General features: G+C 50.9%; 1 protein-coding gene across 3 annotated transcripts in view; it reads right to left on the reverse strand.

Annotated features, from left to right (window-relative positions):
- The window catches only part of spop (speckle type BTB/POZ protein), a 101,410-nt gene that overhangs the window by 65,362 nt on the left and 16,744 nt on the right, over nucleotides 1-19,304 (reverse strand). For 2 of the 3 annotated variants that reach the window (XM_035404773.1, XM_035404775.1), the window contains exon 2: nucleotides 4,654-4,758. The gene's annotated coding sequence lies outside the window, so the exon portion shown is untranslated. Of the gene's footprint in view, nucleotides 1-4,653; nucleotides 4,759-10,160; nucleotides 10,244-19,304 lie in introns of all 3 variants that reach the window. The other variant, XM_035404774.1, reaches the window with a different exon arrangement.

Here is a 19,304-nt window from a genome sequence, read left to right on the forward strand (position 1 = left end):
TGACTGAACGCTGTTCCCCACTTCACAGCACACGCGGTTCACCGGAGGACCTGATTTGGAGAGATTTATCGCTCGCGTTTTGTGTTTGAGAGACATTCAAATTCCCAGCAGTGCCAGCATTCGGGTCAGGGACTCGGAGAAGCCTGAAGAATGGAAGTGCTGTGGGAACCTGAGGTGATATCATGCCTTCAAGCACATGCATCCACACAAAAAAAAAAATAAAGAACACCTGACAAGATCATCACATCCCCCCCCCCTTCTCACCCCCCTCGGCATTTCACTTTTAGTGCACCATCTTGGGATTTGCAAGCGAAGTTAAAACCGCAGCTTGTCTCAGCCGAGGGAGGGAGGGAGGGTCTGTACCGCTCTCCATTAGCAGCAGGATCCAAACATCCGGGAGGGAGGCTCCCCAGGCATCCCTGGAGATCAGGTGGCCTGGCCAGCAGAGGGGTGAGCGACGGGGCAAGGCGAGCGCAGTCAGAGCTCACTATATCACGCGAGTTGCCGCCGGCAACCGGTCCACATTGACGTCAATTACCGGGCTGACTCAGGCGTGACGGCACGGGAGGGAGCGACGCCGCCGTGCAGAGGCGGGCTACTGCAGAGCCTCCACAACAAGCCAGGGTTGCCATATTAATGTCATTCCTCAGCGGGCCTGTGGGGCCTGCGCAACCCCCCTCCCCCTCCCCCTCCCCCTCCCCTCCCCCGTTCTCATCATCTGGTCTTCGGAGGAGGACTTAACCCAGTTAGGTCCCACCGGGCTCTCAGAGCCACACGAAGGTTTCCTCGCACACAGGCGCGCAAGTCTGCCCGCGGCGAACCCTCCCGCCCCCCACCGCCGCGGACGGGCCACGGGCCATCGAACCCGCCAGTCGCAGCCGAGCTCCATCTTCACGCCACGCTCCCGCTTTGCTGGCCCGGAGACGGGCGTCAGCAAACACGGCGAGCCGAGGCGGTTAAACACTGTCTGCCTCGCAGCGGGGGGGGGGGGGGGACAGGCGGAGCGGCGTACGCGCGCGTCTGCAGTCTCCAGAGCCAGAGGTATCGGTCTCTCCGAGGGGGGCCGTCCGCTCCCCTGGGCCGCGGGGGGGAGTCGGGCTCTGCAGAAGACGGGCTCGTCTCGGGGGGCGAGGGGGGTTGGGGGGGGGGGGGACGCTAACAAAGAGCCACAGCTGCCTCACTTTAACTGTGAGTCGGCTCGTACCGTCTCCCACCGTCGAGGCCGTAAGTCATCGTGAAACAAGCGACCCGGGGCCAGAGCGGTTCGCCGCGCGGCTCTGGGAAAGGCGCGTCGGGCGACGAGCCTCCCGCCGCCAGTCTCCGGCGGCGCGACCGGAGAGCAGAAGAGCCTCGGGAAGCGGTGTTTTGACAGGGGCGGGCCCGGGGGCGCGTAGGACGGATCAATGGGGCGTGCCGGGGTAATGGCACATAAAGCAGTGTCGCGGAGCGCGGCTGACAGGCGCCGGCCCGCGCGAGCGTGTGTGTGTGTCCGCGCCGCCGCCGCCGCCTCCTCCTCCTCTCCGCAAGCAGACGGAGACAAACGACCTCGCCGCCGACACCGGTCGGGGACAATTTCACCAATTTATGAGTCTCTCTCGGCTTCAGGGAGCCGGTAAACGATAACCTGGGCCTCATCCCCCCCCCCCCGCCCCCCGCCCCGCCGCGCGCACACACAGACACACGCGCGGGCACCTGCACCTATGAAATTTAGCCTTTAGTTCTTCATCCATAAATTCAATTTGATTCAAAAGGCAGGGTCATAAATTCTGGTGTCGGTTGGCCGTGGTCTCTGCTCCCGGTGATTGTGTTTTTGAGCTGAGCTATGGTGGCAGTCACTATTACAGACAGTGCTGAGGGGGAGGACAAATTCACCCCAGTGTTTTAACAGGGGGAGGGGGGGACGACAGGCACCACTTCCACCTCCAATTATTAATTACTAACTTTTACATAAGTCTGCAAAGTCCGGTCATTTGCGCCCTGCTTCTGTCAGTTAGCCATTGAAACGTACAGTGAGTGGAATAATGTTTGGGGAAAACACTTTTTTTTTCTTGATTGGGCTCTGTACTCCACAATTTTACATTTGTAATAATTGTAATGTGGTTAAAGTGCATAGTCCCGGCTTTTATTAAAGGATATTTTTTTTAATACATGTTGGTTTCACCATGTAGAAATGACATAAAATTTTATACATGAGAGTAGTCATGCTTAGTACTTTGTCACATATCCTTGGTATGCACCGACTCCGTGACCGATAAATAATCACCAGGTGCTGAGTATCTTGTGGTACTCTGTCAGGCTTGTACTGCAGCCATCTTCAGCACATGCTTGTTGCAGGGGTGAGTTACCTTTAGTTTTCTCTTTAGCACATGAAACATGTTCAATTGGTTTCAGTTCGGGCGACTGACTTGGCCGGTCAAAAATTTTCCAGTTTTTGGTTTAGAAAAACACTTTAGTTTTAGCAGTATGTTTGGGACCATTGTCTTGCTGTAGGATGAAGTGCCGTCCAATGAGTTTCGGGGTATTTGCTTGAACTTGAGCAGATGAGATGCTTCTGTATACTTCAGAATTCATTCTGCTGCTGCTACCAGCAGTTACGTCATCACTGAAAACACATGCCATAAATGCCCAAACCATAACACCCGCACCACCATATTTCACTGGGGTGGGGGTGCTTTGGGTCATGCGTAGCTCCCTTCGGCCTCCACACTTTGCTCTTGTCATCACTCTGATTCAAGTGAATCTTTATCTGTCCACAAGACCTTTTTTTCCCAGAACTCTGCAGGCTCTTCAAGATACTTCCTTGCAAACTGAAACCTGGCCATCCTGGTTTTGTTGCTAACTAGTGCATCTTGCAGTGCAACCTCTGTAGTTCTGTTCAAGGAAGTCTTCTGCAGACAATAGTCAATGACACACCCACAGCTGCCTCACGAAGAGTGTGTCTGATCTGTCGGACAAGAGCTTGGGGGTTTCTCTTACCAGGCCCTTTATGATTACTGAGCTCACCAGTGCTCTCTTTCTTCTGAATGATGTTCCAAACAGTTGATTTTGGTAAGTCTAAGTTTTGGTAAATATCTCTGACTGTTTTTTCTTATTTCCTAGCCTCATAAAGGCTTCCTTGACTTTCTTTGGCACAACTCTGGTCCTCATGTTGACAAACGGCAATAACAGACTCCAAAGGCAAGCCCAGAATCAAGATTAGATACTTAAAGCTCTCTTGTACCTGCACCAAGGAAGCAATGAACACACCTGATTAATCTGAAACATCTGTGAAGGCCCAAACATTTTTCTACCTGAAATGGGGGGCTATGTTTAAAAAGTGCTGTAATTTCTACATTGTGAAACCATGTATAAAACTATTCATTCATTAATAAAAGAGAATCTCTACTTTAACCACGTGTGAATTGTTTGATTGCAAAATTGTGGAGTACAGAGCAAAATAAAGAAAAATATGTCTTTGTCCCAAACATTACGGAGCTCACCATCTGCAAAACGTGCGCGCATTAACAAATGCACATTGAAATGGCACACTGTCATTTTCATTTAACGCAGAATGCATTAAAAATAATTTAATAAATGAAACAAAACAGAGCCAATAAGCTCTGTACCATAAATTTCACCAAGTATTTGAATTGTAAATAAAAAATGCACCAGTACCAGCAACTTACAGTTATTTCAGTAAAATGAGAAATAAAAAAAACGAGATGTTGCAGTTCCTGTGCATTTTTAACTGATGCTTTACTGATGCACTGTCTATTGAGGCTTCACAGTTTCTCAGGTTAGCCTGGATCAGAAACCTCCCTCCCAAACACTTGGGACTCCTGGAACATGCACTCCTGCTTTCCATTCTTTCTCCATCGTTATCTCTGTCCTCCATTCACATTTCTCTCCTGCTCTTTCTCCTTCCATCTGTCTTATCTGCAATATCTCTCCATCTTTTCTTCTCTCCCGGGCACCGCGTCTTTATATTTTTCTTCATTAATTCTCCCGCTCTCTTAAAGGCTATACGTTTTCCGTCCCCTCCTGCGATGTCAGCACTCTCTGACTGCAGGCGCTCTGTGTTTTTTTTGAAGGTTTTGGATGGGGAAAAAAAAAAAAAAAAACATTATGTCACACGGGGAGTCCGTTGCGAGATGTACCGCCGAACCAAACGTGGTTTTCGACTTCCGGAACACGGCGCGGCCGCAGCGACGCGCTCCGTGGCCTTCGACGCCTCCGCGTCTCTCCCCCCAGCCGTCTCACTCTTCACACTCATCGTGTTGCGGGGCGGTTAATGAGCCGGACCCGTCGCCCGGACGACGCCCGCTTTAATTCCCCAGGTGGTTTATTGCCCGTTTACCCTTTGGCGAGGTGCTGGACTTAACTGCTGCTGCAAACGCCCCAGCCGTACAAAGGCATAAAACGTGAAAACATGTAAACCGGGTATTATTTCTCAGCCTGCTCATAAAATAAATAAATAAATAAAAGGAAACGGGCCGATCTAATTGAGGAACTGTTAGTGGCCCGCGTCAGTCTATCACACTCTTCCCTCAAGGCCACAGATAGATCCCTCCCTCCATCTTTATGTTTAGTTCTGCTCCCCGCTATCCTGGTCTCTTTCCCCCCCTCCCCTCCCCTCCTCCCTCCCTCCGTCACCTGTCTCCCCGGTGCACTCACCCAGATCAAAGGCCCCCAGGCATCTGTGTGACTGGATGCAGCACAGCGGCGGCCGCGCACGCTCGCTCTGTCCGCGCGGCGTCCGCTCCTCGTCCGTCAGTCGCGCTGCGGGGACAGGCAGGGGGGGAGAGAGAGAGAGAGGCTTCAGTCGGCGGGTGAATTACGATGCGTGCTCACAGCTCTGTCACCGAGAGGGGGGCCATTTTCCTCCCCCGCCTACATCCTATTAAGCCCCCCCCCACCCCCACCCCCCCCACCCCCCCAGGCACCTCCGAATCAATGCCGCAGAGACGCACGAGGGGGTCTCGTCTGCAAGCCCCGCCGCTTTGCGGGCGCTATAGCCTGCAGGTCCGCCCGCGCGTCTGCGTGTTAGCGCACGTGACTTATAGCGGAGCGGGCCGGACTGAGCGGCCGCCCAGGCTCCGGACGCGCGGCCCTTCAAAGACTGGCGGGACAGCTTCGCTTCTCTTCTCGTTCCAACGGCAGTCGCGCCCTGACGACGCCGCCGCGGGTTCCCCCCCTTTTCTAGAGCCCCCGGCTCGCTCCCCGCACCCGGACTGCGGCGCCGCACCCCTCCGACAGCACAACCGCGGGCACACAAAGCGCACCGAAACATCCTGCGACAACGAGAGATCGCTTCACCACGGTGCCGCTTCACGCAGGAGAACTAGGAGGACAGCCTTCTTTGGCAGTGCTGAATAGAGTGACGTTACACAAGAGCATTTAAAAAATGAGACTAAGCCTTACATCTCGAAGAGGGGTGCCAAACTTCGGTCCTGGAGGGCCATGGTGTCTGGAGATTTTCAGAAAGAGTGACTAATGCAAGTCACTGATTGGCTAAAGAGTCCACACACCTTGTTTTCAAGGCCTTAATTGGATGCTGATTGAAAGGAGACCACAAATGCCTGGAGGCACTGCGGCCCTCCAGGACTGGAGTCTGAAACCCCCGATCCAGAACAACAAGCTGAGGCTGCAATAAATCCAGTACAAACAAAAGTTGTGTAGATTTGGCCGGCTAAAGAGCTTATGCGTTTCAGTACATTACCGGCAACAAAAGCGCAGGTTAGCTTCTCCCAGGCCACTGTATTCACGGACTGCATTGCAATAAAAAGACAAACACAAAAAGCGAGCCACAAATGCCAAATGTTTTAAACGGTCTGGGCAACATGGCAACTTCCAAAATAACTCCAACCATAAACAGAGCGTCAGACAGTGTGTTCTTGACATTAACCAAACCGTCTGTTCAAATTTTAAAGGCAAGGTAGAAATGATCTCCTCCTACGGTTTGTGAACACAGACAAAAAAAGTTGGGTCAAAATTCCACCAGTGTGATTCGCAACAGGCTATTCGGACAGAGCTAACGAACCGACTGAGCATGGCCGTGACCAAAGGCCTCAGCCCTGAAAACGAGTTGAAAACTTTTGGAAACTACCAAAAATGTGTTCCAAATGGAAAAAAAAAAAAAAAAAAAAAACTGTATTTGGCGTTAAAAGAAACATTTGGTACAAGGGCAGAGCCAGGGTTTGGTAAAACCAAGAGGAAGGTGTATCTGTGGACTACAGAGGGTCTGCCGTTTGGCCAGCTCTACCCACATGACTGACAGTGGAACGCTGGTCACTGCCACAGCCCTGAAGGTCCGGCAGCCCGCCTTCACTGGCCAAGACTGCAGCAGCCATTCATTACCTCAGTGAAACCGCTCGTCAAATTATTTTTCACTTTCGCTTTTATTACCATCGAAAAAATCACGAAAAATAACTGATGGGTCTCATTATAGGGGCCTACATTCTAATTTATGAGCTTTATTCATGAGAAACCACTTGAGGCACTGCCCTACTACTACTACAAGGAAACATTGTTTTGGTATTTTCCACCACGTTTTACATTGTTTGGAAACTCCCCAGCTGTGTAACCTAGTTAACGCGGTCTACGCTCATTCACACAAAACGTCGGGTAAGGTACGAGAGAAAGTGTCGGCAACAGATATTTGACAGCCAACAGACAGCAGCTAGCCGGCAAAAAAAATATTCATTCACCCAAGAAACGCTTGCGTTCACGCCAACATTCAGTCATTTAGAAAAAAAAACAGTCGTTTAGAGCTACGGCTTAGAGAGATTAGCGTAAAGGTCAGGTGCAGAGATTAGCACTAGACCGCGAGCCACTGATGCAGCCCTTTTCCCTTAAGAGGCCCCTCCGTGGCAACGAAGGCATTTTTAGCCCCATCGTTAAGGAACCACAAGCTTCTACAACGAAAGTTAAAAAGCCAACCGTAATATTATGGAGGCATCTGACGTCTGACGTCAGATACTCCGCGTCTTCGCGGCGCGTGGGAATCGACCCGAACACGCGGGACGCGAACGCGAACAGCCTGTCTCGCACGGGTCGGTTTTTCCTTCCCGTTCCCACGCTTTCGGAAAAATACGACTCGCCCCAGCCCCTCCAGTCGTCGTAAAAAAGGGCCCATAAAGATAAGCACCGCGGCACCCGGTAAACTGGCGTCCATAAAAAAAAAAAGAAGAAGCCGGGCCATTCTTATTACAGGGGTGTCGATCTCGCGTAAGTGGAACAGAAACTAATTATAAAAGCCGACGTGATGTTTACTTATTCAGCAAGCAGCTGCAAATAAGCCTATGGATCCAGCTCCCGGAGGGGTAGCTAAAGCCGTTGCTGACAATACTGTAAGTGATATTTTTTTATTTTTTTTACATGGGGTGGATTTCTTCGTTGAGAAACGCCAAGTCCTTTTCGTACCCGATACCTACACGCAGCCCCCGTGCCCATCTGCATTTCTGCCTGTCTGTACGCCCGCCTTTTGTCTAACTCCAGGCGCACCTGTCCAATCGCAGCTCTCCCTGGCAGCCGTGGCAGACGGACAGGCCCGACTCAGCGGCAGGGTAATAGGCCCGGACACCAGGAAATGATCACCGCCCAAAGCGGGCAGTCCGGTAATCGGGGTCGACCCGCCGCGCCTGCGCCCGCGCCCCCGCCCCCCCCCCGTTCCCGCTCTCAGCTCGGTTGACAAAAGCGGCTAATCCCCCCTCCAAACTACACGGACACGCGCAAACCCGTTTCTCTGTCCATCTGTCTCTCTCGGGCCGCGGGCAGGCGAGACGGACGGGCCTGGACCCCGCGACCTTCAGGCGGCACACGGGACCGTCGCGCGGCGCCACGCGGGAGAGGGTTCAAGGGGAAGGCTCCCCGGGGGGGCCGTTCCCTCTTTATAAATGGCCTCTTCAGCACGCAGCCTTGGACCTCAGGCGGAGGCAGGGCCGAGAGCAGATGGAGGGAAAGATGGGGAGAGAGAGAGAGAGAGAGAGAGAGGACGAAAAACAAAGCGAGGCGCGGGGAGAACGGGCGAGCGGGAAAAACGGCGGATGAACGATGGGCCCGGCGCACCGGCAGGCTGATGAAAGAGAGGACGCCGACGGCGGCCCAGACAAAAAGGAAGGACGAAAAAGGGAATTTAAAAAAGCGACGCGAGGAAGGAGAAGAGACGGATTCGAGGGAGGGCGGGAGGCGGCAGGGCAAGGCAGGGGGAAAATAAAAAGAAACGTCAGCTTGAGCGAAAACGGGAGGAAGGAGAAAAAATGTCCCATTCCGGAGTTAAAAAAACAGACCGCTTGTCTTTCTTTTTTTTTTTTTTTTTTTTTTTAAGGAAGGGATTTTAGAGAAAATGTCTCGCCGGAGGGGTAGTTGGGGGGGTTTGAGGGGGGGGGGTTACATCAACCGCTTGACTACATTTATAAGGCGCCACTAAGACTGAATAAACTGTCACAATTAAGAGCGTGGCTGTCATCCGGGGCTGGTCGCACCCCGAGCACCCCTGACACCAGCCCCTCCACAGCTGCTGCCACGCGCCATAATGAGCGCAGCCTGCCGCCAGATCTGGGGGGGGGAGCGAGCGCGAGAGGGGGCAAGAGGAAGAGATGAAAGGAAGGGGGCGAGCGAGGCGGCGACGCAGCTGCAGGTGCTTGGGGCCGGAGTGCCCTCGCCTTCCTTAGCATGCTGCTCATTTCACCCAGAAACCAGAGCGCAGGTAAGGAAATGAGAGAGGGAGGCAGAGGGGGAGAGAGGGGGACTGAGAGAGAGGGGGAGAAAGAGAGGGACAGAGAGAGAGGGGGGAAGAGAGGGACAGAGAGAGAGGTGGGGGGAGAGAGGGACTGAGAGAGAGGGGGGAAGAGAGGGACTGAGAGAGAGGTGGGGAAGAAAGGGACTGAGAGAGAGGTGGGGAAGAAAGGGACTGAGAGGGGGGGGAAGAGAGGGACTGAGAGAGGGGGGGAAGAAAGGGATTGAGAGAGAGGGACAGAGAGAGAGACAGAGAGAGAGAGAGAGAGAGAGAGAGAGAGAGGGAGGTCAAAGCTGACGTTGCGATGCAGCAGGCGCAGTCACAGCCCACATTACAGTCCATCACGCTGAAGAAAGCCGGGGCTGCTCCCGGCGCATTAGCCCAATCAAACCCAGGGAGGGCTGAGACCGTCAGCGGCTAACGCTAATTCTCCACGCTAACGAGCGCGCGTCAGCGCCCGTCTGAGGGAGGGGCCGGGGCCCAGACCCGGGGGCGGCGCCGGCCCTCAAAAACACGCCCGGGCCCCGGCGACTTGACGGCTCTCGTTCCTCTCCTTTTCTCCGTTCCCTCCCTCCTTCCCTTCCTTCCTTCCTTCCTTCCTTTCGACCACAGATGGCGGAGCCTCCCCTGGGCATGGCGGCAGGTGCGCTGCCCTCTCCTCCTTCCTTTCTCTCTCTTTGGTTCTCCTCCTCCGCAGCTGTGAGACGCACCGGGTCTCCATTTTGGCTCTCTGCCTCTCAGACCCGCCCGTTTCCCTTGCTGTTAGAACAGCGCCCCGACTACCTGAGAGACAATGTCTGCCTCTGTACTTCCCCAAACAGCACTGTGCGTGGAATACTGTCCGAAAAGTTTCCCCTGTGACAGATATCCATGATGCACTGTGCTTGTGTGTGTGTGCGTCTGTGTGTGTGTGTGTGTGTGTGTGTGTGCATGCTTGTGTGTGTGTGTGTGTGAGCTTGTGTGTACGTGTGTGCGCACAGGTGCTTGTGCATGCATGTGCGCGCGTGTGTGTGTGCGTGCTTGTGAGTGTGTGAGTGTGTGTGTGTGTGCATGATTGTGTGTGTGTGTGTGTGTGTGTGTGTGTGTGTGTGTGTGTGTGTGTGTGTGTGAGCTTGTGTGTACGTGTGTGTGCACGGGTGCTTGTGCATGCATGTGCGCGTGTGTATGTGTGTGCGTGCTTGTGAGTGAGTGAGTGTGTGAGTGTGTGTGTGTGTGTGTGTGTGTGTGTGTGTGTAATTCTCTCTTTCCTGGATCCTTTCAACACCCCCTGAATACGTGTTATAACAGTAAATCCTGACTGGGGAAAAACTTCATCTTCAGGCCCTCAACACCACTCTACATTTCACATCTCCATTCAGCAAACCCTCTTTCTCCATCCCTCCATCTCCCGCTCTCTCTCTCCATCTTCTGCTCTCTCTCTCTGTGAAAGATAGCGCTCCATCACCTCAAAAGGAGACGCATCACTCTTCCTGCACCGGAGCAGGGACAGGAGACGCCAAGACCGGGGCTGGCGACTATCACTCTTCCCTGGACAGGAGAGAGAAGGGGGGTGGGGGGGGTGAAAATGAAAGGGGAGGGAATGAGGAAGAGAAAACAACAGACTGCGGGGTGGGGGTGGGGGTGTGGGGGTGTGGCGGTTTTGCGGTGAGACGGTTTCGAGGTTTTCCAATTACCGGCCAGCGACCGCAAAAGGAGCGGCGCCCATCGCGGGCCGCTCCCGAGGTGGCGACTCCAACGCGTTTACCCGCCCTCGTCTCCGTAGTCACCCCCACCGCGCTCTCCCCTCCACGCACGCATGCACGCCCTCCATACAGCGGGCGCCCGCCCTGCAGGAAAGACCGACCCGTTCTCGCGGGCACGTGCGGGCCGCCTGCGGGCCGCTCCTGGTCCCGCTCCCCGCCCGCCCCCGCCCCCGCCGCCCCCCCCCGCCCGCTCCGCGCCTCCCGCAGCTGTCGCCCGGCCCAGCGGTGCGCCCTGGCAGCCGGCAGGAAAATGACGCCGGAGGGACGGGGGGATGGGGCGCGTAATGACAGTTCTGGGGCGGGGGGGGGGGGGGGGGGGGGGGGGGCGGCGGGAGGTGACGTCTTAAAAAAAGGAAATAAGCGGATCCAGAAATAAACGCACCGGCAGGACCCGCGTCATGCATATGATGCGCGCAAGAGCCTCCCCGGGACGTTTAGGGTACGCCGCAAAGAGAACGGCGCTAAAGATGGCCGCTAAGCTAAAGCTCGTCCATCGAGACGCCGGAACCATCGACCGCGGCGACGACCCAAAGGAAAGGCAATGAAAACACAGCGTCAGACTCACTGAGGGATCTGAGGGCGGCAGCCGTTCCCAGTTAAATCACAGATGAAAGAAAGGAAGGAAGGAAGGAAGGATCGGGTCAACCAGGCGCAAGACCAAACGTGGGGGAAAAAAAAAAAAAAGAAATTGCGGACACTGGAACAGAAAGAGGGTGGACTTCAAAGAGACGCCACCGAATCGGGGGAACGAGAGAGACCCTGGGGGTCAGCCAGAAGCGGGACGCGGGTCCAAAAGTGGGGGTCCGGTGCAGCGGAGCGGGAATAACGCTAACGCGCCGCAGCGTGCGCGCGGGGGGGGGTCCGAGGGACCGGCGGGCGGGCGGGCGGGATCGAACGGGTCCGGGACGAGGCGCGCCTCCTCGGGACGCCCCAACGGCAGGGCAGAGAGGGAGGGAGTTCAGGAGCGGATCGACGAACCCAACCTTCCGCACGCCTCCGAAGAGACGGAACGCGATGAGAAGGCGATCGGACTCCACGGCGCTGAAGTTTCATTACAGAGTCCGGCCAGCTGCACAAGGTTGGGGGGGGATAGAGCAAGATCAACCGCCCGTCCCCCCCCCCCCCCCCCCCACGCCCCACGCCCCACCCCCCCAACGACCGACCGCACACCCCTTCCTTTCTTTCAACCGTAGCAGGTGTACACAGACGCGCGACAAACGGCAGAGGCAGAGATGAAAGGTTTCACAGATCGTTTAGCAGACGCGGGGACGGCTCTGGTACCGGGGCTGCAGGGGCCTGACACCGCGCATCTGTGGCTTGGGGGGGGGAGGGGGGGGAGGGTCACAGCCGAGCAGCAGGAGAAGAAAGGAACGGAAAATGAGAGAAGACAACAAACGTTAAAAGCCGGCCGAGCGAAGGAAGAAAGGCGGGACCGAAAAGAAGGGGAGGAACCAGCGGAGAGAGAGAACGCAGTCAGCGCGGCTGAGCGCGAGCGCGCGGCGCGTGGCTGGTCAGCGGGGAGCGGCTTACCCAGCGCATCGGAGGCCGAACCTCGATACCGCGTCGCCCAACGACGGCCTGGCGGAGTCAATGCCAGAGGCGCCGCGACGGCTCCGTCGTACGGTGAAATTAAAAGCGGGCTACCTTGTGAGAGAGACCTGGCACAACCCGTTTCCAACACGAAATGGAAACAGATTCACTGTGCACGCAGCATATCGCTCCAGTGGTCATCTACCAAATATTCATTTTCTTTCTCTCTGAGATTTGACATTCCAAAGCGCGCACGCGCGGTCCTAATTCACCTCTTGATCACTCTGCCTACGCGCCAACGCTGATTTTGCGTGTTCAGGGGAGTCGCCATCTTGTACAAGGGTTGTCCCAGAACCGAGTGAGCCCAATTCCAGCCAGGGATGTCGGCTGTTCGGCCCTCCAACGCTCCCTCAATAACAAGAAAAATGAAAGTTCTGGCTTAAAAGCGAGTGTTAACCCAGCAAGCACAGCGTTGCTTAATGCCGAGTCTTTAAAGCATGGCTGAGCTAACCGCATTCATGTGTAAGTGGACGGAGTGTAGCACAGTGGGTAAGGAACTGGGCTTGTAACCGAAAGGTCGCAGGTTCAATTCCCGGGTAAGGACACTGCCGTTGTACGCTTGAGCAAGGTACTTAACCAAAATTGCTTCAGTATATATCCAGCTGTATAAATGGATACAATGTAAAAATGCTATGTAAAGGTTGTGTAAGTCACTCTGGATAAGAGCGTCTGCTAAATGCCTGTAATGTAATGCAAGTTGACTGCCGGGTCATACCTTTTTTAAAAGACAATTATCATGTTCATTGCAGTTTCGTCTTGTTCGCAAACAAGAGTTGCGTCAAACGATGCTAATTTTGTCTATAAAAGTAACAACAACTGATAACAACAATATAAAATAAATTGCGTAATCATTGGAACGTGGTAGTTCACTGTGCCCAGCTGTTAAGTATATTCTTTTTTAAGTGACGGTTTATTATTGATAATGATTCATTCATTCATTGTAAATTCCGACCTGCAAATTCCTATTTGTTGCAACAGACCAAAAGTGCGTCCCCCGCTTTTTATGCTCCCGATCGCCTCGATGCCTGCCCTCGCTTGTGATTGGCCCTCAGGCAAGTAACACTCAATTACACGCAACTTAAAACAGAGGGGGAGCGATTAGGAGGTGAATTATGGGATACAAACCCAAAAAAAAAAAAGGATTTGAATATTGTATTCCAAAAAATAACAATTACATATAAATTTGCAACAGTACCGCATTGCCCTAAAATCCATATGACACTTCAATGTACTTCCTGTTATGTGTACCGCGTCTCCAAAAGGAGGTGCAAGGAGGGTACAAAGGCTAATACGCCAGATTTACAATCACCGCTTCTATATGGCAACAAAACAAAGCAGGGTTGGTTAGCCATTATTTACTACAAGTAAACTGGCTGACAACAATAACGGTTCTAACAGCTTGGCGTGTTTTATATTGACCGTAAGGTTCTCGTTCCATAAATCTGACCTGAGGAACGACAGGGTACATTTAGGGATGTCCCGATCCGATCAAGGACTATCGGTACCCGATACCACCGTATTTTCAGGATCGGCTAGGACACGCGCGATGGGAACCCAATCCCATCTGACTCCGATAAGCATATTATTTCTTGCCTGTAGCAAAGCTTCGCCTCTGCACTTTCTGACTCACACTCCCGTGAACAAACACTATCCATTCGCCACCTCGAACAAGGCTGTTGTTTATTGATCAAGGCGGTATCTGCGACGATGTTTGCTGCGTGGACTGTACACAAAGTCCAAAAGCAGCACTTGCAATGCCAGTGCTTCAATGGGCGGCATCAGAACAGCTTCTTACAGTACAACAAATCTGATAAAGCATCTGACGAAAGACCACTGAAAGGAGCATGACTACAGCTATAGGCTATAACTACCGGTATGAATTCATGCAACACCGTTCAGTGTTCATTCTCCCAATAAAAGTGAAATGGATTTTTTTTTTTTTTTTTTTACAGCCATGGTAGGCTTTAAGTTTACTTCTCCCATAATTTGCATCTGCAAAATCAAGTCCCATCAAATGGAAATGGAAATAATATGAAAAATATCATGATATTTTGGCCATATCACCCAGCTCTACTTCTCTGTAGCCTACCATTTGATAATGTTGCATTTGGAGACCATTAAAGAAAAAACTTTTTTAAAATGTCAGCCATATTGTGTACCTGTATTTAGGCCTACTTATTCTCAAGCAGAATTATTTATTTTTGGTATTTTGTATGGGTATAATTTGTTTAAGCTTATCTTGCCTGCCCTGGAATTGTTTTACTGATTTGAAGCCAAAATGGGTGTTCTTGTGTGTAGGCTAGCTGTTTGAATCATTTTAAAAAGACAAAAAACAAATAATATCGGTATAGGATCGGTTTCGGCTGATATTGAATGTGGGGGACACAATTAAGTACATAGTTTCACTCTCCTATTGGAGGAAACACGATCATTCAGAAGCAAGAGATAACCTTCGGAAACATGGACCAAAAAAAAAAACTGAAAGTAATTTTTATTTCCCAATCGAGGATTATTTGAATTTTTCTTGAAAATCTCACGGCTCTACGTTTAACAAGGCTAATTTGCATCAGGTCAGATGACAGACTGCAATGGAAATGTGCACGTCACTGAAAGCTCTGGTCTTGCCGACATTTTCATACAGGCTAATGTAATCAGTCATCTAACCTGGAACGGACTGAATGATAGCAGACAGTAATCACCCTGTCTAATACGCTTCGTTTATGGTGCCTTGTGCACCTTTATAACACGACGCCCAAATAAGGCAAGAGCAATAAACAAGTAAACACATTACAGTATGCAAATACCCAGCACTGGCGTGAGCTTATAATGCTGTACCCTAGAATATGCATGGAGCAGACACATAACTCTATCTGACACTGTTGCATCAGACCAGGTACACTTACTGTTCACAATGAAACAACTGCTGAACTTTTCCCAAAGATATCAGATTACAGGTTTTAAAACTTTCTCAAAATTCACATCCACGTGTGTATGAGGATTACACACTGCACTTCGCTAAACAGTACAAAATTCCCACATTTCTAGCTGTACAAGACAGGACGTTTTTTTTTGTTTTTTTTTTTGTAGAAAGCACATTGGATTTCCTCGTGTATGAAACGCGCTATATAAATAAACTTGAACTTGAACATGATCGCCCAATGAGGACTCATGACAGACACCAGAAAGAGCTCGTGCCGTTTCCTGTTCGGTTGCGTGTCCGGTGCCCGTTCGCTCCCGGTGCATTAGAGGGAGAACCGCAGGCTCGCTCGTCAGTGGCAGAAAAAAAAAAAAGGCAAAGGACGCGCATCTGTGGAGAAAGCGAGCCCTTCCGTTTCACCGTGACCAACCACTAAACCGTAATGGCGCAATCGGACTTGAACAATTTGAAAAGATTTTCAGCAACTTTTCATTGAAAGAAAGGGCCCTGCTGCTGTGTGCTTATCTGAAGGAAAAAAAGGACTGCATGTGCTTCTGCACACTGCTTCAGAGGCGAAACGAGGGAGACTGTGAGTCATCCCCGACTGTAGCAAAACACAGGCCGCGCGATTTTTCCAGTAAACGGTGTCCCACGGCAACCGGATAATTGCATTTGGCCACCTCAACACTCAAAATGAGAGGAGTGGCTGCTGGGGGGAGACGGGGGGGGGGGGGGGGGGGGGGGGGGGGGGTTAACTTAATTTACCAATAAAAAGCATTCATTAGGTCCATGTGTTTGTAACTGCAGCTTCTGGCTTTGCCACCTACTGCAGTTTCGCGGTAATTCATTACGACTCCGCGTCCACGCTGCGCACGGGCGAAATGGAAAGCGGGAACACGTCGGACCGGATGCTAACGCGTCCACAGCACAGCGGACACATTCTGTCAGCGCGGCGCGCGCGCTCGGATCCAGCCGGAAACGTATTTAACGCGGACAAAACAACTCACGAATCAGTGAGCCGAGGGACGAACACACACTTCCATTCGCAGCATCACCGCTGAATCCTACATGGGTTCAGTTCAAACCAAGCCATCTGAATCCTACACGGGTTCAGTTCAACCCAAGCCATCTGAATCCTACACGGGTTCAGTTCAACCCAAGCCATCTGAATCCTACACGGGTTCAGTTCAAACCAAGCCATCTGAATCCTACATGGGTTCAGTTCAAACCAAGCCATCTGAATCCTACACGGGTTCAGTTCAAACCAAGCCATCTGAATCCTACATGGGTTCAGTTCAAACCAAGCCATCTGAATCCTACACGGGTTCAGTTCAAACCAAGCCATCTGAATCCTACATGGGTTCAGTTCAACCCAAGCCATCTGAATCCTACATGGGTTCAGTTCAACCCAAGCCATCTGAATCCTACATGGGTTCAGTTCAACCCAAGCCATCTGAATCCTACATGGGTTCAGTTCAACCCAAGCCATCTGAATCCTACATGGGTTCAGTTCAACCCAAACCATCTGAATCCTACATGGGTTCAGGTCAAACCAAGCCATCTGAATCCTACATGGGTTCAGTTCAACCCAAGCCATCTGAATCCTACATGGGTTCAGTTCAAACCAAGCCATCTGAATCCTACATGGGTTCAGTTCAAACCAAACCATCTGAATCCTACATGGGTTCAGTTCAACCCAAGCCATCTGAATCCTACACGGGTTCAGTTCAAACCAAGCCATCTGAATCCTACATGGGTTCAGTTCAAACCAAGCCATCTGAATCCTACACGGGTTCAGTTCAAACCAAGCCATCTGAATCCTACATGGGTTCAGTTCAAACCAAACCATCTGAATCCTACACGGGTTCAGTTCAAACCAAGCCATCTGAATCCTACATGGGTTCAGTTCAAACCAAGCCATCTGAATCCTACATGGGTTCAGTTCAAACCAAGCCAATGGACGACTTGTTTGAGGCGTAAAAACTAAAAGATTTCCAAAAATCCTTAACGCTACAAAAATGATTTATTTCCAGCCAAGGAGAAAGCATCATGTTTTTTTTTTTAACCTAACTTTCATTAATTAAGGCCATTTTTTTTAGATTGGTTCTAGCCACAAACACTGCAGTAAGCCCTTTGACAACTAGAAGGCCAAGAAAATTCAAGAAGACGGATCTGATGATAAAACGGAGCGAATACACTTAAATGCACTCAAGTACAAGCACTTGACAGGATACTCAGCTACTGGTCAATCCATTCAGCGAAACACTAAATTCTAACTTTGGGGAATCTTGGTAGCAGGCCATATAGCAGTGAATCTGCCAAGTGTTTAACAGTGAGCAGTGCTGTTTCTGGCCTACAGCTGGGCCACTCCTGCACTTCATAAAGCAACGTCTCTTAAAACCACCGCTGCATACCGTATTAATGGGCCGCATTCATAACTTGGGCATGAGGAGAGCGTCTGAGACGCACGGCGCAATGACTGAGCGCGCTTTAAGAGAGGAAGGGCCGAGGCGTCGCGGCGTCTGCTTTGGGAGAAGCGGTCGGGGAAGCGGCTAAGTCGGGACGCGCAAGGGCACGGGCCCGGAAACACAAAATCAAACTGAAAAGTTTGTTTCGCCTTGCGCAAAGGGGCGAGAGAGCGAGGGGTCCCAGCCATCCCTCGCATTAAACAGAGCCCGACGCTCAGCGGATGAGCCGGCGAAAAGCGTCGCGCTCAAAAACCCCGGAAGCCGAACGGCCGCGAGCGCGATTGATTATTTTTCCTCTTTAAACTTTCGCCGGCTGTAAAAAAATCTCAACCTTTACAAACCCGCACCCCAAAAGAGCGATAAAGCTCTGAGCTCTCGCAACGTTATCTCCAGAATCGCTTTTTTCGCCGAAGCTAAAAAGGCGCAGGAAAGGTTACAGAGTTCACAGCGAATGCAGCGGAGAGCCAGGAGAACGGGAGATGAGCAGAGTGTTCCCATCATTTCCCAATCTTCGGCTCTGTCAAAGCCAGAGGCGCCTCCCTTAAAACCTGATCTGTTCCGTCACCTTGGTAGGTGTTAACTACGAGGTGAATAAAATGGCTCTGATTAACCACTTCAAACGTGTAAGACATTTTTTTAATCACAAATGCAGGCAAGATGCTTTGCCATCAGCATAAGAGTATTCACCCCCCTCCCCCACCACCACCACCTAAAATAACACAGGAGATGCTTAAAGTTGTGATTCAAAATTAAAGCTGAGTACAGTGACAGTTCCGACATTCCTGCCCGCTAGAAAGTATGTGACATAGTTGTGAGACACCCATTGAAGGTGTAAAACATCTAATATCAAGGGCATTTTTCTTTTTTTTAAATGTCAAAAACTGGGAAATCTAATTGGATGCACCTTTGCTGCCTGGTCATGCCTACAGCAACCTCAGTGGCTGACCATCTTTCAGCCCCACACCTATTTTTTATACTCAATACAATTTTTATTCTGCAATTATATTTAACTCTGCAAGAACTAACATTAAAATTATTATTTCTTGTCCAATAACATTTAAATAAGAAATAATAAAATAAAATCTTTTCTCACAAAATAAAACATTTCATTGTTGTCATTTTTTACAACTTATTTTTCACATTTTTCCTCTAAACTTTTTCCCTGTAAGTGTAATGAATTTATATCTAACATTTCTCAGTTATCAACCAGTCTGCACATAGTTCACTCATCAAAGGCTGTGCGCAAGGACACTGTTACGTTTTAACAATGTTGTCAGAGGGCCCCGGAACACTGGAGCGCTTTGATTGAGACTTTCCGTGGACACAGCTGCCGTGCTTCTGTAGAAAGTAGTTTTTAATGAAAACTTGCACGACAAGGTCTGTGGATGTACACGTCTAACTGTGTCGTTATATTTGGAAAGCGACGTTGCCGTGGAGTTTTTCAAATATAAATCTTTGGCGCTTCTGGCACCACGAACATTGGCACCGTTGAGGTCCATGGTGAGCTGCAGGGAATATCTCCAAAACTCGTCAAATCTCAGCAAAACTATTTGGATTGATATATAGCACATCGAGTGGAAATACAGTTTTATTTTATTTATGGGCACACTGCCCCTTTAAAAGTAAACCATTACATATTGATGGAGCACTGTCATATTTCTATACCTGCTGGTTTATTATTAGCATGTGAATTCATTCTGCATCTCATGCCCATTAGACTACACATAAATATGCGGTTCAGTCTACAGTCCATCCATTGAAATATGGAAAGACAGTAGTGAGCAAGAAACAAGGTAGCCTCAGATTCATTATCTCACTTAGCAACACATCAGATGTGAAAATAAAGCTCAGACTTGTTAGCCTAGCTAATT

The sequence above is a fragment of the Anguilla anguilla genome, chromosome 2 (genome assembly GCF_013347855.1).
Source record: "Anguilla anguilla isolate fAngAng1 chromosome 2, fAngAng1.pri, whole genome shotgun sequence".
Taxonomy (NCBI): Eukaryota; Metazoa; Chordata; class Actinopteri; order Anguilliformes; family Anguillidae; genus Anguilla; species Anguilla anguilla.